At 38.2% G+C, this 18,377-nt stretch overlaps 1 pseudogene; it reads left to right on the top strand.

Annotated features, from left to right (window-relative positions):
- LOC101578488 overlaps positions 1-1,658 on the top strand; it is a 13,004-nt pseudogene extending 11,346 nt beyond the window's left edge.
- The last annotated feature ends 16,719 nt before the right edge of the window (positions 1,659-18,377 follow it).

Raw genomic sequence — 18,377 nt, 5'->3', positions numbered from 1 at the left:
AAAATAAAATAAAATAAAATAAAAATATTCAACTAACAACAATACTCTCCCACCTACTGTTTAATATTTTGTTACAAACCAGTGGTTTAGGGGCCAGGGAGATGGCTCAGTAGAATAAGCGCTTCCCTGGCAAGCTCAAGGGCCTGAGTTCAATCCCCAGTTCCACCAAAAAAAAAGCCAAACAAATCAGTGGTTTACTTTTGCTACACTGAGGTAAGGGACCAGGCTGGCAATGACATATGCTTCTGCCTCTTCAATCCACACCAGTTCTGCATACACTCTTCCTTCCACAGCCATATAGTCAACATAGTATGTCTGTCTCAAGAAACGAGGTCGTTGGAGGGGCAGGCAGCAGGCCCCATGTGGACTGCAGAGCTCCAGCACCGGAGGGCTTCCTGTGCTCGTCCAGAGGAGTCACATCCATGACAGAGCAACCCTCTATGAAAGCATGAGAAATGTTAGTTCTCCAAGCAAGGCCAACTTTTCCAATAAGAGGAAGATGTTGGCTGCTATTTTCAGAATGTATCACAGTAAGCTTCATATATCCAGCTTTAATGCATCCTTTCAGGTCAGGAGGTTCACTTTTCCCCTATATCATTTGGAGGTCATCCACCCGAGATCAGTTTTTCTCCCTGTGTCAAAATCAATGACAGTCCAATAGAGCTTTTGATTGTGATTAATGCCCACCAAACTGCTTCAGCCAGAGGCCAGGGAGACAGCTCAGCAGCTTAAGTGCCTGTCTGGCAAGCATGAGGTCTGGAGTTCAATTCTAAGACTGCTTTAGCTAGCCGAGTTGCTGCAGTCATCCCATGCCTCCATTATGCCCAGCAGGAAATGAGCTGAGCTCCGACCTCAGCCAAGGTTGCTGTGAATATGCTATCTGTAGCAGGTGCAGCTCACATTATCACCATGGATCTACATGCTAAATTCAGGGCTTTGTTGATATCCTAGAGCACAATTTGTATACAGAGCCAGCTGTCCTGAATATCTCTGAGTAGCCAACAAAAAAATAATTCTCAACTTTTGGGGGCCTGCCGGTTAGTTCAGTTGTTTAAGTGCCTGCACATGCAAATGCAGTCAGGCGCAGGATACCATGGTTCAATCCCCACCTCCACTTGCATTACCACCCTTAAGGCAGCCTGAGCCCGCCAAAAAAATAAAAAAAATTTAAAAAATAAAAAATATTAAAAAACATTGTGAATATCTCTGAGTGAGGAATTGTACAGTTGTCTCTCCTGATGCTGGTAGAGCCAAGAGTTACCTTCATCACAGACAGTTTGAATGTGGACTTTGATTCACAAAGAGCAAAAGAAAGCCAATGAAGTAGACTGTCTGGTGCTGGTGGGAGAAGTGAAGGATAGGGTGGCTATCCTTGGGGTTGACACTGTGGCACAATCTGCCACGCAGCTGACAAACTTCTCTCAGCTGGTGCTACCAGAGTGTATGCTATCTTGACTCAGGGAATCTTTTCTGGCTCAGCCACTTTTTGCATCAACAAGGCATTCTTTGAAGCAGAAGTAGTCACCAGTCATCAGGAGGACAAGACGAAGCACTGCTCCACCGTACAGGTGACTGGCATCTGCTTGATTCTAGCAGGAGCCATCAGAACTCACAATGGAAAATCGATTTCCTGCCTGTTCAGTCATGCCCCTTTATAACAGTAACTTCTGAAGCTTTTAAAACATAAAATCAACCCATCCCGTCTTCTATTGATACTCGGTGATAAATCTGGAAGGCCCAGCTTGCTCCAGGGTAGCTTCGCACATCCAACATCAGGTATATTAGCGTTTACCCTAAATTGGGAAACGCCATACTGAGACTCACTGCTGGGGGTTCCTGCCTGCATTGCCTCATTCTTCCTTGATGATTCTGTGAGCCCTGCACCTTTTTTCTCTTTTTCCAACTTTGCATGCATGTGTGTGGTGGTCTGAACAATGACTCTGAGGACATTGAATTCATATTGTTTTGTTTGGTGAAGTTCTGTGTTATTTTTTTTTCTTTTATTTTATTATTCCATATTCCCTTTAAAAAGTAAAAAAGACAAGTTTCAACACTTTCTCCAGAGTTTATTCATTTTAAACCTTAATGTGGGGGGCAGGGAGATAGCTCAATGGTTTAAGTGCCTGCCTGGCAAGCACAGGGACCTGGGTTTGATCACTGGAACCATAGGTTGTGCCACCGAAACCGGGCATGATCACCGGATTCACATGTAATCCCAGCGCTGGGGAGGCTGAAACAGGAGGATCACTAGTCTGATCTGTGTAGTAAGACTCTGTACCAAATACATAAAATATTTTAAAAACTGTGTAGGAACAGCTGAAATATCCATTTAAAGAGAATTGTAATGTAATGATAGAAGGTAAAGGACGTGTCTTGCATGGGGAAGCCCTAGGTTCAATCCCCAATATAAGGTGTTGGGGGAATAGATAAAAATAAATGAACTATGGTTTACTTTTATCATGTAATATTATTAGCAACTTAAAAAACCAGAACATAGTAACATGGAATAGTCTCAATAGCTTGTATAAAAAAAGACACAGGCAAAACAAGTTCTGATTTGTGCTATCTGGAGTATGGGGACAGAAAAACTAAGCTGTGGTGACAGAAATCAGAGTAGCTGCTGCCTTCATTCAGCTTTCAGGGGTTTTGCTTGTTTTTTCTTTTTGAAGGTGAAGTTGATTAAAAGCAGGCAAGAGAACTTTGGGAGATGATGGAGAATTTCTGTGACTTGATTTGAATGATGGCCACATAATACAACTCCTGCTCATCTCACTTTCTTCAGATTTTACCTCACTCTAAAAAGGAACAGTCTGCAATGCAAAAATCCACTCATATTTTCCTATTGGAAGGAAAACCACTGTTTCTGAAGAGCTAAATAAGGAATTCAGAACACCACATAGGGCTTTTCTGTTACACTAGTGAAACAAGGCATTCCCTGATGTTTTTCAGAAACTATCTTGGAGAAATAGAACTGTTCTCTACTGGAACCACAATAAATACTCTCCAATTCTTGCAAACTGTCTTCTCTCACATGCTGGACTTGGGGAGGAAAATCAACATTCCACTCTCCTGGTCTCTGAGACCTTACTGGGAGCAACCCAAAGAAAAAAGCCACAGGGCAGAGCCCCAGGAAACCAATAAACAGTGCTGCCCTGACCGCTTTGGAGGGTTCCCTGTGTGCCTCAAGGTCTGATAATCCCACAGGCCCAGAGGAGGAGGATCTTGGCACAGAAAGGAGACTAGAGGGAAAACAGTTTATTGAAAGGCTTTCACAGCTGCCATCTGAGGCTTCCCAAGCAGCAGATGTGAGCTGCAGCTGGAACAGGAAGGAGCTGTTGATGCCCTACCCTTGGCCAAGACTGGGGAAGGGAGGCTGGTGTCCAGAGAACAGAGAAGCAGCAGCTGAAGACACGAACTGTGCTCCAGTTTGGGGTGGAGAAACCAGAAAAAGCAAAATCAGTTGAGTCAATGCAGCAGAAAGGCATCAAGTGCCAGGAAAATCATTTTGCCAAGAATCCCAGCATGTAGTAATTAAACCCAGACACCAAATTCCTCTCCAGGTCTTTAGTACACATTCTTCCAGTGCAGTTCAGCTCCCCATATAGGATTCATCTTTATTTCCATCATCAAATGTGGGGTTTTTTTCAGTCCTTTATTATTTTACCAAACACTCACATCCCCACTATCCCTTACTTTCCTAGAAATACACCTCTCTACCACCTCCAGGTGTCCCCCCTCCCCCACTCACTAGCAGCAACCCAGCTCAGCCTGTGATTTTTGGATCACTGCCTTCATTTGTAACACTTTCCTAACTCAACCCTCTAATCCCACTTAGATATTTCTGTGCCCCACCCCCAGCTCCAAATACATTTTCTGACTGAAGTTTTACCACTTTATATTTTGGTTGTCTGTTGATATTCCTTTTTTACTATGGATACTTCAAGTTAAAGAACAGTAACACTTTGTCATCAATTCAACTTTATTGCAAATATTTTGTTAATTAAGCTTCAAGGGCATCCAGTAAAATGGTGGAGCGTTAAGTGACAACAACTCAGCCTCTCCAAGATTTGGAATCCAGACACTAGAAAACGACAACCTGGGAGAGAAGAAAGAAAAGATAAGTAGATCTCTAGGAAGTAGGAAGGATCCATGAGAAAAGAAATAAAACCTATAGAGAAAATGAAGAGACAAAACCCAATACAAAGAAGAGAAAGGGCCGTCTGTATTTCCTTCCTAGCTTCCAGCTCATGGTGCATGGGAAAGGGAGACCAAATCTGCAGAGAAAAAACAAAAGCTGGGAATTCCAGAGGGCTTCAGCCAGGAGCCAGCAGAAGAATGAACTGGCTGACACTATGCCCTACAGGTGTCAAGAAGGAAAGATTTTACCTCACTCTAAAAAAGAAAGATTTTACCTCACTCTAAAAAAGGACAGTCTGCAATGCAAAAATCTTGCTCCCAGGAAGATCATCGCTAGGCAATAGCTGTTGAGTGGCTCCAGTCCAAGAGCTCCCTATACCCCTGGAGAGAGCCGTTGGTCAGTTGCCAGTCTGGGGCAGGGTTGATTGTGTGAGCCCAGGACTCAAACCAGCCCAGGACAGGGTCACTGTGGGGCTATCAGCATTGTAGTTCCACTGTAACTACCCAAGAGAGGCATGGGAGATAGCCACATGAGGGAGCAGGCTGAAAAGACACTCTCTTAGGAGTTGAAGCTGAAGACCGTGGGCCCTGCACCCACAGCCAGAGGTCACACTCAGCGTGAGCTACTCTAGACTTCAAAGGTGTGGCCTTGACCCCTTCAACTTAAACATACTCCCTGCACCCAGCACAAATCTGAGGACTGACAGCCTTCCTTATTGACCTGTGTGAGCAAGGGCATGTCTTGACTTGGGCACTGTCCCAAACGTACAGGCCCTAGGAGAAGACTACATGCTCAAAATCATGAAGAAATTGGTTTCTTTTTCTTTTTACTTTCTGTCTTTGTGTGTGTATGTATGTGTGTGTGTATCACTTTTTGTTTGCATTTGTTTTCTTTCTCTTTTCTTTCTTCCATTCTTCTTTACCTGTTCACTGGAGTTTGGGGGGATTTTCCTTTCCTTTTTTTCTTGCTGTGTATAACTTTCTCTTACATTTTTTTCTCCTTTTCTTCATTTTTCCCTTTTCCTTCTTAATTTTCACTTATTTTTACTCCCTGTATAATTTCTTTTATTCTCCCTTTTCTTTTACTTTCTATCACTTGTCAGTTTTTTCCCCTTAAACTTTGCCTAGCTTGATAAACATCTTCTACTCCCTGATATGATCCTTTGTACCACTTCTCTTTTTTTCTTCTCTTATATACTTTAAGGTATCAAAATTTTTCTCTTGCATCCCTAACCCTCTATATCTTCAAATCTTTATTAATCTTTAGATAGCTAACTCTATAAAATTACTGTTGAAGTCTTTTCCACCATTAGTGAACATACAGCTCACATTTAATACTTACTAGGTATAAGACAATATGTGGACTATCTTAATGTTTATACCATAACTGTGGAATCTTCACTAGGTTTGAGGGTGGTACAGAATTTGTTCTTAAGGTATGTTAGTAATATCCAATTTGCCTTGGATGATGCGATCATTGTTGATTTGTTTGAAATTATCAGGGTAACATAATTATGCTGTTAATGGGTTTTCCCTATAAGCCTACACTCAGATTACCTTTGTGACATTTACAGTGCTGGAGCATATTCCTAGAGAACTCGATGTGGGGCCAATTAACTTGCAACTTTTCCTCCCAAATTAACCAAGATGATCAGATCTTGGGGCTGAGGCAAAGGACTGTAGTTAGCCACAACCAAAGTACAACTTTGAAAAGTGACTAACTGAAATCTCTATGTGAGCAATAAAGTCCTTACATTACAATCATATACAAATCTCCGAAAAAAAAAAACAAAATAAATAAAAAGTAGGTACATGAGAAGGCAAGGTAACAAAATGCCTCCCATAACTCCCACCTCCCCTCAAGTCAATCCAAGAACGTCAAGGGACAGACTAACAGAAGCCACAAGCCTGAGTTACACAGAAGATATAACTAAACAGATGTTGAATCATAACCGAAATGATCTAGACACTTTCAGAAGACACTAAGGGTAATCTAGCTAAGCTAAAATTGATTTTTAAAAATGAATGACAAGTTTAGCAAATAAATAAGAGTCGATGAAAAGTTTCAATCAAAAATTTAGGAGATTAAAAATTATATTGAAAGTATGGGAAGCAAAAGCAACCAATATGAGGATAGAATTTCAAATCTAGAGCTAATGAAGCCTTCAAAGACTTCTCAAAGACACCTTAAAACCAATAAGAGAACCAGAAAAAGTAACCCTAGTTGACACAAAGAAGGCTAATATAAGAATAATCGAGGGCTGGCAAGATAGCTCAGTGGGCTAAGCACCTGCTTAGGCAAGCACAGAAACCAGGGTTCGACCCCCAGAACATACCTTGTCAGTCCCGCCCCTGGTGCACTGAGCTAGCCAAGCTACCCCAAAATGGGGTGTGGTGGCACACACCTGTAATTTCCAGTGCTGGGGAGGCTGAAAGCAGGAGGGTCACTATGAGTCTGAGCCGCATAGTAAGACCCTATACCAAATACATCAAATAAAAAAAAATAAATAAATAATAAAAAGAATAATTGAAATATGTAAACAATCATGATGACACAAATTCCATAAAACACCTATTCACAGAAATAATAGCATAAAGTTTGGCAAATATAAAGAAAGAAAGAAATATGCAGATAAGCAAGGCATATGAAATGCCAATGAGCTATGAGCAAAAGAGGAACTTCCTGCACCACATCATACTAAAAACACCAGGGGGCGGAGGGGGCATCCCGATCCCTAACTAAAAGTTATTCTACAAAACTATTATGATAAAAATAGACATGGTACTGGCAGAAAAACATACTCAAGGATCAATGAATGGAACAGACTAGAAGATGCACAAACAACTCAAGGCATAATCAGCCTCTTTATCTTTGACAAAGGGTCCAAACATACTCACTGGAAGAAAGACAGCTTCTTTCATAAATGCTGCTAGAAAAACTGCCTTTCCACATGCCAAAAACTAAAACTATACTTGTACCTTTCACCATGAACTAAACTAAAATTAAAATGGACCAAAGATTTAAATATTAAAACAGAAACAGTAAACTAGCTGGAAAATAGAATACGTAGAACACATGAAGGCATTGGTAAAACAACAGGGCTTTATGAATAAAACCCTGATTGTACAGGAACTGTCACAAAAAAATCAATAGCTGAGATCTCATATTATTATAAAGCTTTTCCACAGCAAAATAAACCTCCAACAGAGTAAAGAGACAATACATATTATGGGAAAAAATATTGCCAACTAATCCTCAGACAAAGGGCTACTATCCAGAATATATAAATAACTCAAAAAACTCAAGACTCCCCCCTAAAATTTAAAGACTCAATAAAACAATGAGCCTCTGAAATGAATAGGTACTTTTCAGATGAAGTATCAGCAATAAATATACAGAAAAACATTCAAAATCATTGGTCATTTGAGAGACACAAAATAACACTGAAATTCCATCTCACTCTAAAAAGAATGGCTATTATCAAGAAATCAACCAATAATAAATGCTGGCATAGATGTACAGGAAAAGGAAATCTTCTATGCTGTTGGTGGAAGTACAGACTGATACAACAACTGTATAAATCAATGTGGAAAGTCCTCAAAAAACTATAACTAGAGGATTCAACCCAGCTGTTCCTCTTCTTGATATCTTCCCCCAAAGAATTAAAAGAATCATACTACTGTGATATCTACATACCCTTGATTATAGCAGCACAGTTTGTAATAGCTAAATCTTGGAAACTGCCCAAATTGCCTTCAACCAGTGAGTAAATGGATAAAGAAGCTATTTTTTTTTAATATACAATGGAGTACTGCTCATCTATAAAGAATGATAAATGAGATATTTCTAGGTGAATGGATGCACCTTGCCCCAAACTCTTAAGTAAATAAATTAGACACCCATGTTTAAATACTACAGTGTTTCTCTGGTGTGAGAAACCAAAAGTGTAAATAAGAACCAAAATGTTTTATCAATATTGTGAAATGGGAAGAAAAAAATTCAAATGGAAATGGGAACTAGGGAGGTGGGAGTGGGAAAGGATGATCAGGAGAAAAAAAAAACATGAGAAAAGAAGCAAGAATGGAAATAAAGCTTTCGCAAATAAGGAGGGGAAGAAGGACTGAAGGTGCTGTGGTGAATGTGCCTACTTCAGTGTGTCACCTTCACAGGCCAAATGCAGGGACAAGCAAGTTTGTAGGAGCTTGAGGTAGGCACCAAGTATGTGGGCGAGCACTGATGCCAAAGGGCAGGAGGGGAGAATATTTATACAGTTCCAGTTCTGAGTCTAGCTTTAAGGCTAAGGGGGTGATTTAAGTTTTCTTCTGATATGATTTAGTGCAGCTACAGAAATACTCCTACAAAGTATGGGATTAGCTTATGACAAAGGAACAAAGGTGTTTAACATTTTACATAGAGAACAAGCACTCTTATGACAAAACATGGGGTGGTATTTGGTTAGGTAGCTAGAAAACAAACCTAAAGGACAGAAATTTAAGCTCTAAGATGGTTCCCGAATATAACATGGCATCAGTTTTTTTTTCCCCATTTCAAAGGGAGTATAGGGGAATGGGGAAAAAAGAATCGAGACATCACATACAGGTACAAATGTCCTATGATGAATGTCATTCTGTATACATAAACTGTACCAATAAATTTAATTTTTTACAGTATCCAAAGTCTATCACAAGTGAAAAAAATCTTGAAAGCTCTTGAGAAATGAAACAAATCCCACACAAAGCTAAATTCATTAGAATTACAGAAGACTTCTCTACACAAACCCTAAAGACCAGAAAGGATTGGAGTGAAGTGTCTCAAGTCCTAAAAGATAACAATAGACAGTCCTAAATGTACATATCCTGCAAAACTTGCCTTCAAAATTGTTTCAGAAATAAAATATTTCTATAAAGAGCACCTCAATAAATTCATGACTACCAAACCAGTGTTTCAAAAAAACTCTCAAGGATATCCTAGAATGAGATATCAAACTCAAAGATATAGTGAGTCAAAAAGAATGACTATACCTGGTGGTATGAGCAGCTAAGTAAAAGGGAAATGACCAAGGAGAAAACAATGCTATGACAAGAAAAACTCAATAGCTTTAAGTAAGAACATTCAATGTGAATGGTCTCAATTCTCCTGAAGACACATTGGCAGAATGGATCAAAAGCCAATTCCCAATGATATGCAGTCTTCAAGAAAAGTAATTAATTTGAAAAGAAGCTAAAACAATTAAAAATCAAAAATAAATCAGACTGAAGTGGTACCTACCTGTAGTTCTAGTCTGTGGGGGACTGAGTCAAGAAAATTGCCATGAGTTCAAGGCCAGCCTGGGCCACATAGTAAGTTCAAGGCCATCCTGAAATACATAGTGAGATACTGTCTCAAAAAAAAAAAAAAAACCATAACAAAAGCAAAAAATCGATAGTATAAAAATAAAAAGATGGAAAACAGTATTCCATGCAGTGTGCATACAAAAAATAGGAGTATCTATCCTAATTTTAGGACAAAGTATATTTCCAGCCAAGCCTGGTCAGAAGTAATGAAGGGCATTACATATTGACTAAGGAAACAATTCAAGAGTAACAGGAAAAAGGGCCAGCCAAATAGCTCAGTAGATTAAAGCACCTGCTTAGGCAGACACAGGGGCCAGGGTTCAATCTTCAGTGTGGCGTGCCATGCTGGCCCCTTCCCCCAGCCCTGGGGGTGCACTGAGATAGTGATTGAGACTGAGTGTAGATGTACATGCCTGTAATCCCAAAGTTTGGGAGGCTGAAAACAGGAGAATCACTATGAGTTCAATCTACATAGTGAGATCCTGTAGACCATGTACTAAATACAAAAACAAAACCAAAAAAAGAGATAAAAATTATAAACATATATGCACCAAATACTTGTTCACCCAACTTCATGAAATAAACACTAATGGATGTGAAAATCAGATATACACCAGTATGATTTTAATGGGGGACCTCATTAACCCCTTGTCACAAATGGTTCATCAATTAGAGAAAAATTCAATAAAGAAATATGAGAGTTGAAACAAACTTTTGAACACATGAACTTAATAGATATCTACAGACTGTTCCAGCCAACAATAGAATGCCCATTCTTCCCAAAAACACATGGGATTTCCTCAAAAACAGACCACATGCTAGACAATAAAGCATGCGTAAGTAAACATAAAAGAATCAAAATTATCTCATACGTATTATAAGATCTTAATGCAATGAAATTAGAAATCAATGACAAAAAATAACTATGCAAAAACATGGAAATTAAACAATACCCTCTTTAGTAATCAATGGGTCACAGAAATCAAGGAAAAAAAATAGATAAATCCTAAAATCAAATGATGAGGCAATATAGAATACTTTAGCTCATGGGATGTAATTAAAGCTATCCTAATGGAAGTTTATAGCTATAAATGAAACAACAGGAAAATAGAGAAATCTCAAATAAACAACCTAATGAGAACCTCAAGACTGAGAAACAAGAACAATACAAATCTAAAGCTGGTATGAGGAAAGAAATTATAAAATTCATAGCATAAATTAATGAAATTTAAACTAAAATAAACCCCCAAAATCAATAAATTGAAGACTTAAGAATTATCTGGAAATTTCCAGACATCTGAAATAGTGGGAACCCAGAGTCTCTGACATGTTTTCAGAGGCTCATCTGATTCTCTTTTTTATGCAGTCAGTGCATACAGAAAAATAATATTAAATAAACACCTGTTTTGATCCAAACAAAAATGCAAATTAGTTTGACATTACATTTTTAATAACTACTGTTATTCTTTATTATTTCATCATGAAATTGTTTTAAAAATAAAATGTAAAAAGGAATTTCTTTTAAAACATGTAGGAACTAGCGCATAACTTATTTCTATTTCACATTGTCAATTAGTCACACTTGTTTATGTTTTGCCACGGACCATATAGAACAAGTAAATAATACTAGAAACTCTTCTAAAAATGAGGAAAATGGCACCAGAACAATGGGTTACAAATTCTCAGTTCCTCCACCACCATTAACTGTCTGATAATGTCTTTGGAAAATAATCAAAGTATTTTAACTGATATCTCTAGCTATTCTATACCCATTAACAATGTAATGTTGGTGCATGCCTGTAGTCCCAGCACTTGCGAGGCTGAAAACAGGAGACTCACTACAAGTCCGATCTACTTAATGAGACCCTGTAGACCCTGTACCAAATACATAAAAAAGACTCATTCTTAAAATACACAAAGCATAATTAGTCCTTAATATTTTGCAATATGAAGAAAAACTGATATTCTTTATTGTTTAAATTAATTTATTTCAGAAGTTGTTGACTTCACGCACCTACAATACCTAAATGACAATGGAACACCCTCCTCTGACAAAACCAAACAAAAAGAAGGGACACAAATGAACAACCACCCTGCATCCACATATTCAAAACAGTCATGATAGATACACAGCTACACTCTCCTAACTCATTGATGTCCTGTCCACGGGCACTGTTGGGACACTACATTTTTGATACATGTGCTAATTTATGCCTATGGGAGTTTGTACATCAGAAATTAAATTCCGGACAGATTCAAGCCTTGATACACTGTAGGGTTATTGTTTTTTTTTTTCTTTGATCTTCTTCTTTTGTGTTCTAGATTGTTTTTTTCTAATTGTGATGTTTGGTAATGTTAAATTTAAAATATTAAAAAAAATTAAAATATACACTTAAATAAAGTTTAGATTCACCTATTAAAAAAAGAATAAGCTAAATAGACAAACTGTTAGCCAATTTTACTAAAAAGGGAAATAAAAACTACAAATCCATGAAATTATTAATTAAAAAGGTAAAATCATAATGAATTCTGCCAATACCTAAAAGATCATTAGTAACTACTTTAAGAACCTGTAGTCTAACAAAATGGAAATTTCAGAAGAAATTAATAGATCCCTAGACATATAAACTATCAAAGCTGAGACAAGAACATAGCAAAATTCTAAATAACGCAATATCAATCAATAAAATTAAAGAAATAATTTAAAGACTGCCAACTGAGAAAAAGCTCAGGTTCCTGAAGATTATTTCCAAATTGTGAAATAATTTCAGAAAAAATTTAGCACCAATAGTTGTCAAACTTTATCAATGAAATTAGAAGGGAAGTAGTACTCTCAAAGTAATTCCTAGGATCAGGCATTAGTCTGATCCCAAAACCACAGAGGGACTTAGCCAAAGATGAGGCCAATCTCTTTAATGAACATAGATGAAAAATCCTTAATAAAGATATTGGCTAAAAAAATAAAGAAAATCATCAAAAAGATGAACATGTGCAATACATCATAATCAAGTAGTATTAATCCTAGTAATAAAAGAATGCTTCAACATATGTAAATCAATAAATAAAATACATTACATATATAGAACCAAGAAAAGAAATTACATGATCATCTCAATAGATGCTGAAAAACCATTTGACAGAATCCCAAGTTATGATAAAAAACCATGAAGAAAATAGGTGCAGAAGGATTTATCTCATTCAGATAAAAGCCACCTATAGGAAACAAATGACCAACAATATACTACTTTGAGAGAGCTGAAAGTATTCCATTGAAAATCAGGAACAACACAAGGATATCTGCTATCACTACTCGTATTTCATGCAGTTCTTGAAACATTGGCTATAGCAATTAGATAAGAAAAAGAAAAGAAAGGGCTATGGATAGGAAAGGAAAATGTTCAATTGTCAGTATCTGTAGATGGCATGATCCTATATATAGAAGATCCAGAAACTTCATCAAAACTTCATAACAACTAAACTATCAAGACTTCTAGACATCAGAAAATGGAAAGGTAGCCCCTTTTCCTGGAAAGACAGAACTAAAATAGTAAATTGAACATACTTCCAAAGCTGTCATGTAGATTTTTAATACAACCTCAATCAAAATACTAATAGCATTCCTTATAAATTGAAGAAAACAATCCTAAAATTCATATGGAACCAGAAGAGACATGGAATAGCAAAAGCAATTCTGAGTAACAGTGACAAGGAAGGCAGCATCATAATCCTAGACTTAAATCCTAGAGTACATAACTGCAGTGATAGAAACAGCATGGCATAACACGGATAATAACAGCATAAGGGATCAATAAACAATTCTAGCCCTACTCGGCTACCTTATCTTTGACAAAGGGGCCAAATACTTTTGCTGGAAGAAAAAATAGCCCCTTTAACAAATGGTACCAGGAAAAACAGCTATCCATCTTCCAAAAATTGAATCTAGACCCTGCACTAAACTAAAATCAAATTGAATGAATGATCTTAATATTAAAACAGAAATAGTCTGCTGGAATACAAAATAAGTAATACTCTTGAAGACATAGGCATAAGCAAAGACTTCATAAACAAGGCCCCTGTTGCACAAAAAATAATACCATGTATGGAAGACTACCATGTCTCCCTCCCCCAGACCCAAGTCGGATTGTGCTTATTTATAAGCGGTGCTGGCTATATAGAGGGGACTTCCCTAAAATGAATTTCAGTTTAATTACTGAGACTACCCAGATCAATGTAAATATCTTCATGAAATGGACTAATATAACTTATTATCAAGGGCTGTCATTGATCTCAAATGCACAAGCTGTGATAACAAGCTAAGATATGCAATAACATCCTCACTAGGGCCTACATGACTCCAGAGGAAAATTCCTTCCCAAAGTTAGCTACAAACCAGGTTACTTGTTGACTATAACCTAAATCTGGCTTTTCCTGTCCCTTCCACAGGAATGCTTTGTTCCCGCTCTTATAGGCCTTACCAGCCTCACCATTTGTCCAGCATATCCATCCGCAACTGCCACATAATTTTCCTTAGTGAATAAATACTAAGATTCTGGGTGGCTTGTGGCCTTCTGTTTCCCGAAAACAACTGGTCCTCCCAGATCCCTGCTGCACCCCTATTTTGTCTGTTGCTCTTTCTTTCCACTGTCTGCTGTAACTCCAGGCAGATCAGGGAATTGCTGCATGTGTCCCTGATGACTGACACCGGGAAAAGGTCTCCAATAACCAAAAGTCAACAAATAGGACCACGTTAAATTAAAAATCTTCTGCTCAGCAAAGGAAGCCACCAACGATATGAAGAAGTGACCTCTATAATGGGGGAAATTTTTGCTAACTACTCAGATATGGGACTAACAACTAGAATATATAAAGAATTTTTTAAAAACTCAAATTTACAGCCCCAATCAAAAATCAAACCTGAAAGGAACAGACACTTCTCAGATGAAGGAGTACAAATGGTCAATTGTTATTCTAGATATCCCTGAAAAACTTCAGGGTGTCGTAGGTGGGGCTTTTACAGAGGAGGCTGGATCTACAATGTGTGATGCTGGGACCAAGAGTACATGGCTTCTGAGTTAGTTGCCTGATTGGTCTGACACCTACCCTAAGCTCAGACACCTAGGTGGAATATAGAAGGGGTAGAAAAAATCTGCTATTGTCACTTGCTGAGTCACTTGCTTGTGTTTGCTGTTTTCTGCCCATCTTGAATGTTTCTTCTCTGTCTGTCCCTCTGCCATGTCCCCCGCCTTGGGGCCAGCCAAATGTAGACTGAAACCTCCATGAATTGTCAGCCAAATGAACCTTTCATCCTTTACGTCTCGAGAATTAAGAATTTTGTCTCAGCAACAACAACAACAACAAAAAAATATCTAAGACAGCAATAAATGTATGAAAAATTTTCAACATTGCTGGCCATTTGAGAAATGGAGATTGAAACAACACTGAGATTTTCTCTCACTCCAGAAAAAAATGGCTATCTTCAAGAAATCTAACAATTACAAAACCTGGAGAAGCTTCAGGGTAAAGAAACCCTGCTTCATTGTTGGTGGAAGTATAAACTGGTAAAACCACTATGGAAATCAGTATGGAGATTCCTTAAACAGAAAGAAAGAAATTCCATTTGATTCAGCTATTCCCCTTCTAGTTATCTTCCCAAAAGGTGTATCATATTACAGTGATACATACATGCATAGGCATGTTTACAGGAGCACAATTCATAACAACTAAATCTTGAAGCAGCTCATATGTCCATCAACAGATGAATGGATAAAGAAAATGTAACATTTATATAAAAAATACGTGTATAACCCAACATAAGATTCATACTGTTTCATAGAAATCTGCAATGACCTTTAAGTAAGGGTTCACCTAATATATTTTTAATATAGTCCTGCATAACTATCATATTGAGAGCTCTTTATTGTTCATCCAGGAACATACTGCAACTTCTCTTGCCTTTTGAATTAGGCTCTTTGTTTTTTCCTATATGCTACTTCTGGAGGTATTAAAAATTTCAAGTTTGCATAACTAGAAAATCTTACTTTTAGTTTTCAAAGGTATGTTTGCTAAGTGTAAAATTCAAAGAGGATAAATCTTTTATTTTCTTTCAGTCCTTTAATTAGTATGGTTTCTTACACACTTAGTCCTTTTTTTATTTCCAATGTGGAATAGGTGCTATTTAATTTTGTTCTTCCATAGCTAATATTTTTTATGTGCATGCTTTAATGATTTTTTTCTTTAAAATAAGTTTTGGACAATTTCAAAAAAAAAAGAAAATGTAATATTTATACTCAGTGGATCTCTAGTCTGTCGTAAAGGATATATATCTTGAAACTATAAATTTAAGTGAAGTAAGTCAGACACATAAGCTTAAATTTCATATGGTTTCCCTTACATAAGAAATACAGTATGTCGGGGCCGGGGAGATGGCTCAGTGGAGTAAGGGCTTCCCTGGCAAGCACAAGGATCTGAATTCAATCCCCAGTTCTGCCAAAAAGAAAAAAGAAAAGAAAGAAAGACAGACAGACAATATGTAAATTAAGTCCAAAATAAAAGACTGACAATAGGAAAAAGAAGAGAGAGAAAAAGTTATTGTAAGGGCTAACCCGATAACTCAGCAGATTAAAATGCCTGCTTAAGCAGAGTACAGTGGCCAGGATTCAGTCCCTGGCATGCCATGGTGGCCCCACCCCCAGGGGCATGCTGAGACAGCAATTGAGACTGGGCATGGTGGTAGGTGCCTATAATCACAGTGCTTGGGAGGCTGAAAACAGGAGGATCACTATGAGTCTGATCTACATATTGAGACCCTGTAGACCCTGTCTTAAATACATGAAAAAAAAAAGTTATAGTAACCCAGTATGGCCAGTGTATCTAAACGTGTACTTTGTGTTTTTGTTTTGTTTAGTTTTGTTTTAACATATTTGGTTGTTGCAGGGTCTCACTATGCAGCTCGGACTCAAGGTGATCCTCCTGCTTTCAGCCTTCTCAGTGCTGGGATTAGAGACATGCTCTACCACACCCAGACTCTGTAGCCAGCTCAGCCCATCCTGAGGGCAGGACTGGCATGGCATGTGGTACTGGAGACTGAACCACGGTCTTTGAGCTTGCCTCAGCTTGTCGAAGCAGGCACTTTTGTCCACTGAGCTACTTCACCGGCCCTAAATGTGTAGTTTGATTTAGTATAATTGTTTAATATTTTTATATTTGGGGGGCCATTTGTCTTGCTGTTAATCTATTTAACTTGACAATGACTTATAAGTAAATAAAACTGATATTGACTAAAAGAAAAGAAAAAATGGAAAGAGGAAAAAAAGAATTGAGGTATGCTTTATACTTAGAGCAATTCTCCACCATGGATGTAGCCATTGTGTATTGCAAATATATACTAATAATTTTTTAAGTTAAACAGATTTCAAAATAGAGAAGTAAAATATAAAAGACAGACTAGTGTTACCATCATTATTCCTCTCTATATATATATAATTTAATTATTCATATTTCTGATCAAAAAGAATAAGCAGCTCCCCCATCTAGTCCATATTGTTGCTGCACTCCCCAGCCTGTTTTAAACTGTGCACACAGGTCTCTGCTCCCAGGCTGAGGTTTGTTCAAGTTGTCAAGAATCTGGCTGCCTTTAAGAGATACCAAAGGCCGGGGAGAAAGCTCAGTAGAATATGTGCTCACCTAGCAAGCACATGGTCCTGAGTTCAATCTCTGGTACCGCCAGAGAGAGAGAGAGAGAGAGAGAGAGAGAGAGAGAGAGAGAGAGAGAGAGAGAGATCTAGTAAATTTCAAAGATGAAAGAGTAAAACTGATTTGATTACTATGTTTAGAAGTAGTACTCAGTAGTCCAGAGATGGCTCAGTGGAATAAGGGCTTCCCTGGCAAGCGCAAGGGCCTGAGTTCAATCCCGGGTTCCGGAAAAACAAACAAACAAACAAACAAACAAAATCAGTAGTCCAGGAACAGGAAAACACAGCACACCCAAATGGAGGGTGATAGTTTATGTAACTAACAGAGCTATCATTTGTATATGTCATAGAAGAGGCTATAATAGTCCACACAGCATATGCGCACGAACTACCTACCACACTATGGCATGAAAGGTGCCTGAGACGTAGGCTGCAGCACATCATATTAGTCTACCCCTGGCTGGCAGGCTTCTCACTAGGTTTGGCATGGACAAGATCTATGAAGGCTAAGTGGAAGTGACCAGACAAATAATATATAAAACAATAAACCTGGTGCCCTCACTGCTATTTGGTCACAGGTCTTGCCAACAGTACAAATAGCACTAAGGCCTTTGTGGCCCTAGTAGGAGCTGTAAGTGGCACTTGTCTGTCCACAGTGCCAGGTGAGTCCAACATAATGATTCTGAAAGCAAGAAACTCAGTATGGAAGTACATTGGTATAACAGTATATACAGTGTATACATCAGTGTATCTGGTGCTGGAATGTGGCAAATTAAGATGTGAAACCTAACAGAAGCAGATGAAGATGCTCAGAAGAAACAATTCTCTCTGTACATAAAGACCAACATAACTGTATCCATGAAGAAAGAAATGTACAGGAAAGCTCATACTATTGTGCAAGTCTACTAGTCTATGAGAAGGAACCTAAGGAAAGTGAAGAAGAAAAGGTACAACTCTTGCAAAATGTCCCCTGCCCAGAAGAAAGATCAGGTAGCTCCAAAGAAGGCAAACTTCCTCAGAGCTCAGAGGAGGATGCATTTGGTACAGTTTTTTTTAAAAAACCATTTTCATTGTTCTAGGGACCAAACCTAGGGCCTCACACATGCTAAGCAAGTGTCCTATCACTGAGCTCCATCCCCAGCCTGTGTTTTGGTGTATTAATGAAATTAAGAGCACAAGGGCGGGAACCCCCAGACCCAGTCCCAGCCCAGGTCC

The sequence above is a fragment of the Octodon degus genome, unplaced genomic scaffold (assembly GCF_000260255.1).
Source record: "Octodon degus isolate 3935 unplaced genomic scaffold, OctDeg1.0 scaffold00256, whole genome shotgun sequence".
Taxonomy (NCBI): Eukaryota; Metazoa; Chordata; class Mammalia; order Rodentia; family Octodontidae; genus Octodon; species Octodon degus.
This window is presented reverse-complemented; position numbering and strand designations above follow the sequence as displayed.